Source organism: Euprymna scolopes, chromosome 22 (assembly GCF_053919585.1).
Source record: "Euprymna scolopes isolate OS-2025 chromosome 22, ASM5391958v1, whole genome shotgun sequence".
Lineage (NCBI taxonomy): Eukaryota > Metazoa > Mollusca > Cephalopoda > Sepiida > Sepiolidae > Euprymna > Euprymna scolopes.
Window position 1 is genome coordinate 61,053,152 of NC_136503.1, and position 6,714 is coordinate 61,059,865.

Below are 6,714 nucleotides of genomic sequence, written 5' to 3' on the forward strand. Positions count from 1 at the left end.
TGGGAATGGGGAAGAACGGCGTTCATTGCCCTAGCCAGGAAACAAGATCTACCGCTGGGTGTTTCTGTCGAATCACTGAGATAGTGTCTCTGCGCTTGACTAATAGGCAAAGAAGGAGTATGGAAGCCGGGCGATAGACAGAGCCTATCTACTCCTTAAGCAATTTAGGTTTGCAAACCGGTGAATTTGTTTGAGTCACCAGCTCTAGGAAGGTTGTCATCCAAGACTGAAGATATACCACGATCAGCCGGCCACCGAGGTGTGACCGACAGACGTGTTATAGTAAATGTCTTAAAGCGGTCTCATGAAGACATGAAGATGGGCCAGTCATTAGGGTCTGTGTAGTAAGAAGAAAATCATACCTGAGATGTTGGATCTGGGTGTGGGTCCTTTCTTTTCTCAAGATGATCTCTTCACCCTGGTGGCGTTCTGATGGGAATCTTCATCTCTTTGTCCTCAGGGCCGCCTTTCGACTTCAGACATTTATGAAGGAATTCATGGCAGACACAAGAAAAACGACACGCGACACAATTGTAATATACAAAGGTATAACTAACTATTTTATTTTACATTAGAGATACAATATATATTACAAAAAAAACAATTTACAATTAATTTTTACAATAGGCTTTTCGAAGCTAACTAACCTACCCTAACTAGTGTTGAGGGAGGGGGTGGCCCCCCCCCTCATTTACGGAGAGACAGTCTATGCGTCCTCACATCATGGTGGTCGTGCAGGAAAGAGACAGAAAGATAGCAAGGGGATTATGGGAAGGGGTTTCTTTGTATCTCTACGCTCATGGACAATTTACCACCCGTCCATGCTGCAGAGTGTGTTAGAAACAGTGGCACAAGGAAATAGTGCCACATCCCTCCCTATGCTATCCGAAATATATGAGCATTCATAAATTTCAGAAGTCCCTAATTTTCCGTGAATGGTGCGTCAACCGGCCGTCAGCAATCAATGTCTCCATGCTCTACGTTCCATCAGGAACTCAGTGAAGCAAGTTATCTTTTCCACCAGGCTCCTGGTAGACTGGTATACTGCTTCAAATACCAGAGAGGGTAATCATCCTCGCCCTCCATCGAGGCAATGGCATCACGATTTCAGTTACTGGATTTACACTTTGTTAAGCAACCAGTATAATATTTTTTTAACAAAGCCGGATTTTACGTGAGTTCATCACGCCGACCTATACGTATTTGACTAAGCCGGATTGTACGTGAGTTTATCACGCCGACCTATACGTATTTGACTAAGCCGGATTCTACGTGAGTTTATCACGCCGACCTATACGTATTTCACTAAGCCGGATTCTACGTGAGTCTATCACGCCGACCTATACGTATTTCACTAAGCCGGATTGTACGTGAGTTTATCACGCCGACCTATACGTATTTGACTAAGCCGGATTCTACGTGAGTTTATCACGCCGACCTATACGTATTTCACTAAGCCGGATTCTACGTGAGTTTATCACGCCGACTTATACGTATTTCACTAAGCCGGATTCTACGTGAGTTTATCACGCCGACCTATACGTATTTCACTAAGCCGGATTCTACGTGAGTTTATCACGCCGACCTATACATATTTCACTAAGCCGGATTCTACGTGAGTTTATCACGCCGACCTATACGTTTTTTAATTTAGTCTGCATAACATTATTTTCGTAACTGGATTTACGCTCCCTTCAGCAACCAGTATAATGTATTTTAACCAAGTCGGAGTTACGTGACCTCATCACGCCGACCTATATGTATTCCAAGTTATTACTTCAGTTACTGGACTTACGCTCTCTTCAGCAACCAGTATAATGTATTTTAGATAAGTCGGGGTTACGTGACCTCATCACGCCGACCTATATGGATTTAGTAAAACCTTGGTCTTCAGAGGTTCTAATCCAATTAATTCTGTTAGAGCAAGGAGTCTGCCGCCGAGCGACCAATAAAAACTATCCACCACGGAATATTTATTAATTATATAAAGAATTAATTAAGAAGGGCACTCAGCCTTCATGAGTTAGAATACTCAATTAGGGGGAAAAAATTCCAAAAATAAACAATTCAGAAACCTGGTATACATTAAATCAATGAAATAGGGTGTTAACAATTTTTTTTCTTAAAAAAGAAAACATTTTTAAAAAATCATTTCAGAGCACCTCGGTCACAATTAGAATTTGTTTACACAATGCAAACGCATTTCAGTTATTACATTCATAATTAACTTTTTCCCAAATTTCAGGGTACATTTAAAAAGTATGTGCATTTTTTCAAAACTTGATTTACAAAAGATCATTAAAATTTAATTCCAAAATTTAAAAATTATTTCAAGTATTTTGGTTCATCGTTAAAATCAATTTATGTTAGTTAACTTCTTTCCAAAGTAATTCATTTATTATTATAAAAACCAATCTTCTCAAAAGGTCATAAACTTCGAATAGACCCATTTTTTGTAATACAATTCAAAAATTATTCTAAACATTTGGTTCATTATTAAAATTAATCTTCCTAAAAGATCATAGAAAATTCATTTTGAATCAATTTACCCTTCATAATGAGATTCAGAAACATCCCAAATTTTTCATTTCGTAATTATTATTTTTAAAATTCAGTGTACATTTAAAGTTATTTAATTGATTCTTAAAAATCATTTCTTCTTATAGGTCATTATCAAGGTCATTTCGAATTCAGAAACATTTCACGTTAATTAACTTTATTTTCCAAAGTAATTATTTTATCATTTAAAAGCAATTCTCTTCCTAAACTCACTCACAAGGATTATTTCGAATTAATAAACTCCCGCCACACCTGGGAGTCACATTAGTTAACGACCAGTTCTGTATAGTTAACAGCTCGAAAAAATTAAAGTTTCAATTAAAGAGAGATCTTTCTAGACTGAGGAAATCTTTTTTTTTTTCTTAATAATTAATTCAATTTTACGTATATACTCCTCAGTCAATATTTCAGGGACCCCTATCATACGGTCCAATTTCAAATAAACCTTCAATTAAAGAATTTGCTCGAATAATTCTTCCTTAAAATCATCTAGAGTTCAGGAAAATCTCTTTCGTTAGTCAAACAATATTTCCTTAGAAATTATTAAAAATTCAGAGAATATTCGAAATGTAATAGCGTAATTTTTTCTTTAAGAAAAACTATGAACATTTCAGAGAACTCTTAAAAAATGAACGTAATCATGTAACAGTTGGCTTTTCCAAACACTCGAAGACTTCAAAAAAGTACTTTAAGTGCTGTTTGAATAATCGTCTCAGTTTTTATTTTTAATAAAAAAACAATTGAAGACATCATTTAATGTAATTTAACGAAGCATAAATAATTTTGTTCTTTAAACTTGGTAGAAAAATTAAAAAAAACTCCAAGTTAATTCGTTATTATATGCCCTCCTGCAATCAGCCATGGGGGTTTAGCTATACAATCATTAAAACGCAAGAGTAGAGAAAGAGAATGAGGGGAAAAAGAAGGGGATAGAGGCAGAGCGATGCCATTACACACCCCACCACCCCCATAACACCATTACGTAATAACAAAAAAAAAATCTTCGACGATTTTAAAAGTCACTCTCTCGTCCTCACAGGTAAGGGAATGAGAGAGAGATAGAGAGAAGAAGAGAGAGAGAGAGGCAGGTAGCGTTGTTCTACCACCCATCCCTTAACAACCTCACAAACACCATGACGAGGTCATCTTAGCTTATCTTTCCCATGTGCGGCCATTGTTTTAAAAAATGAGTGACAGGTAGACATTAAACATTTCTACGAGTTTAAAAAAAATAAAATAGAAAAAATCTTGTTTTTATCAATTTTGTAAGGCGCTCACACAAAGAAAACTTCGTATTATGTAATCTAAATTTTTAGCGATAATATTTTTTCTTTCCCTTCTTTTCTTTTTTTAACAGACAAAAAAAATAAATAAAAAACATTATCAAATCAAAAAGTCCCCTTATGTTTCAGCGTAAATTGGTACCTAACCTGAAAAATAAACACATCAACTGTTCATGGAATAAAATGTAATGTAAAAGTTCTATTTTTTCAAATCTGAATCTAACACTTGCAAAGTCAAAAGAATTTTTTTAAAAAGTCCTATATTTTTATAAACCTGAAATAAAGATCAGATAAAAAATGTTAGGTATCCTTTATTTTCTTTCCTTTTTTTTTTTCTTTTTTAAATTTATTTTTTGAGCTTCGTGTTTGAAGGATTTTTTTCTTTTTCTTTCATGTAATAACAAGATGCACAGATATACACACATATAGATATATATCTTGAGAGAGACAGAAAGAGAGAAAGCGTGAGAGAGAAAGAGATATTGCATATTCTAGAGACACTTTTTTCTCATCTCTGTTTTTTTTTTTTTTTGTGTGGGACACATTTCTTACTTTTTTGTTCGAAGGGTTACTTTCAATACTCTTTTTTTTTTAAATCGATCTCTTGTAAACTGTTTTTTTTTTTTTGTAGGTGCAAGACAATTTTTTGTTCAGGTTCTGAATTTTCCTTTTTGAGTGCGTTTTTTTTTTTTTTTTTTTTTTTTTTTTTTTGTGCGCGTGTGTACTGGTCTGCCATTTTTTTTTTAAATTTTGCCAGAAATAGTTTTTTCCGTTTTTAAAGACCGTGGACCATTTTTTTTTTATTTGATTCGTCTAGTGGTCATTATTTTTGGTTGTGCCGTGGGTTTAAGGGTCGAAATTATTTCCATGCTGGGAAACAATATGTTCTGGTCATAGTGCATCATTTATACTGCGACACAGATGCGACGAGATCCGTCTGGTAATTAACCAGGGTCAATCCTGCGTCTTAAGGCAACCATTTATACCACGATCAGCCGGCCACCGAGGTGTGACCGACAGACGTGTTATAGTAAATGTCTTAAAGCGGTCTCATGAAGACATGAAGATGGGCCAGTCATTAGGGTCTGTGTAGTAAGAAGAAAATCATACCTGAGATGTTGGATCTGGGTGTGGGTCCTTTCTTTTCTCAAGATGATCTCTTCACCCTGGTGGCGTTCTGATGGGAATCTTCATCTCTTTGTCCTCAGGGCCGCCTTTCGACTTCAGACATTTATGAAGGAATTCATGGCAGACACAAGAAAAACGACACGCGACACAATTGTAATATACAAAGGTATAACTAACTATTTTATTTTACATTAGAGATACAATATATATTACAAAAAAAACAATTTACAATTAATTTTTACAATAGGCTTTTCGAAGCTAACTAACCTACCCTAACTAGTGTTGAGGGAGGGGGTGGCCCCCCCCTCATTTACGGAGAGACAGTCTATGCGTCCTCACATCATGGTGGTCGTGCAGGAAAGAGACAGAAAGATAGCAAGGGGATTATGGGAAGGGGTTTCTTTGTATCTCTACGCTCATGGACAATTTACCACCCGTCCATGCTGCAGAGTGTGTTAGAAACAGTGGCACAAGGAAATAGTGCCACAAAGAGGCCTCTCTCCCCTTTGGTTTAGTTTCAGAGTTTTCCTTCTAGACGGATGATCTGGGAAGACCTACTGGGTCCGTCAGCCCTGAGAGGGTTTTCTCCGCGCCTAGGTTCTAATCCAGGTATTTCTGCGACCCCGCGTTGTTAGTGTTACTGGGTTAGTTTGTGGGGGATTATATCTCTACTGATTAGTTACACTCCTCAAAGTGATTTAGGGACATGCTATTTACTTGTTAATGGATAAAGGAGGTGGGTGAAGTTCATGCAGTGTAAGCGTCTATGATTGTAAGAGGGCTTGTTAGGGAGGAGATAATGTGATTTTAGTTTTACCCTTTTTTTTATTTTATTTATGTTAGCTTAAGTCTAGTATAGTGTTACAGTATGAGTAGGTATTAAGAATTGAGCTACGAGTTGTGCCCGAGCTAGATGATAGGAGGGTTAAGATGTAAGTGCAATATAGCATGGATAAGACAGCAAGTTTTGAGTCATGCGTAATTAGGTGAATAGATATATGGGCAGGTTTTCAGTAGGTGCGAATAGAGTTGAAGTTGTAGGTATTTTTTAGTAAGAGTCATGGGGCGTTTTGCATAACAAGGAGTGTCGTTTCAATAACGTAATTAATCGTTGCAAAACTCCAGGAGACAGTTGTGTAGTGCATATCGCTTTGTTTCTGAGTACTTTGGCTGTTAAGTACCTGCCTTTGTGTGCATAGGCTGTTAAGTCCCTTACTGGATAGGAATGAGCTGTAATGCATGCCTTAGAGGTAGAAATGTATAGATGTTTAGTGATGGCTATTAAAACAGTTTGCATGTGAGGGATTAGGGGCTGGAAGTTAGCGATTCCACTACAGATGCGGAGCAATGTGGGAGTTTAGTGGCGGATAGGTTGGAAGGAGTAGATTGTTAGCGTTCAAGAGAAGAGGGGTTATTTATTTACAGATGGATTTCCATTAGGATTTTTTAGTTACAGGTAAGGTTTAGTTTGAAGAAGGGAGGAAATTTTTTTTGTTGTTGTTTATGCATGCAGGTAAGACAAACGCAATCGTCTTGGAGGTAAAATGTATAAGATTTAGTAGCTAGCTATTAGGTTTTTCCCTCCCAGTTATAGGGACAGCTAGTTCGTTGGGATTTGGAATTGTAGTCATTAAGGTCAGGCGCAGAGTGTTGCATCTATTCAGAAAATTAGCCCTAGTATCACAGCTGGGATTATGTATATTGCAGTTACAAATATAGTGCCAGTCAAATTATGAGCCACGTG

General features: G+C 36.8%; 1 long non-coding RNA gene across 1 annotated transcript; it reads right to left on the reverse strand.

Moving 5' to 3' along the window:
• Window positions 1–577: 577 nt before the first annotated feature.
• LOC145243445 (uncharacterized) lies at window positions 578–5,775 on the reverse strand. The gene is made up of 2 exons (XR_013862885.1): window positions 1,755–5,775; window positions 578–1,193 (listed from the first exon to the last, which is right to left on the reverse strand). It is a non-coding gene; the product is annotated as an uncharacterized LOC145243445 (long non-coding RNA).
• Between the last annotated feature and the right edge of the window lie 939 nt (window positions 5,776–6,714).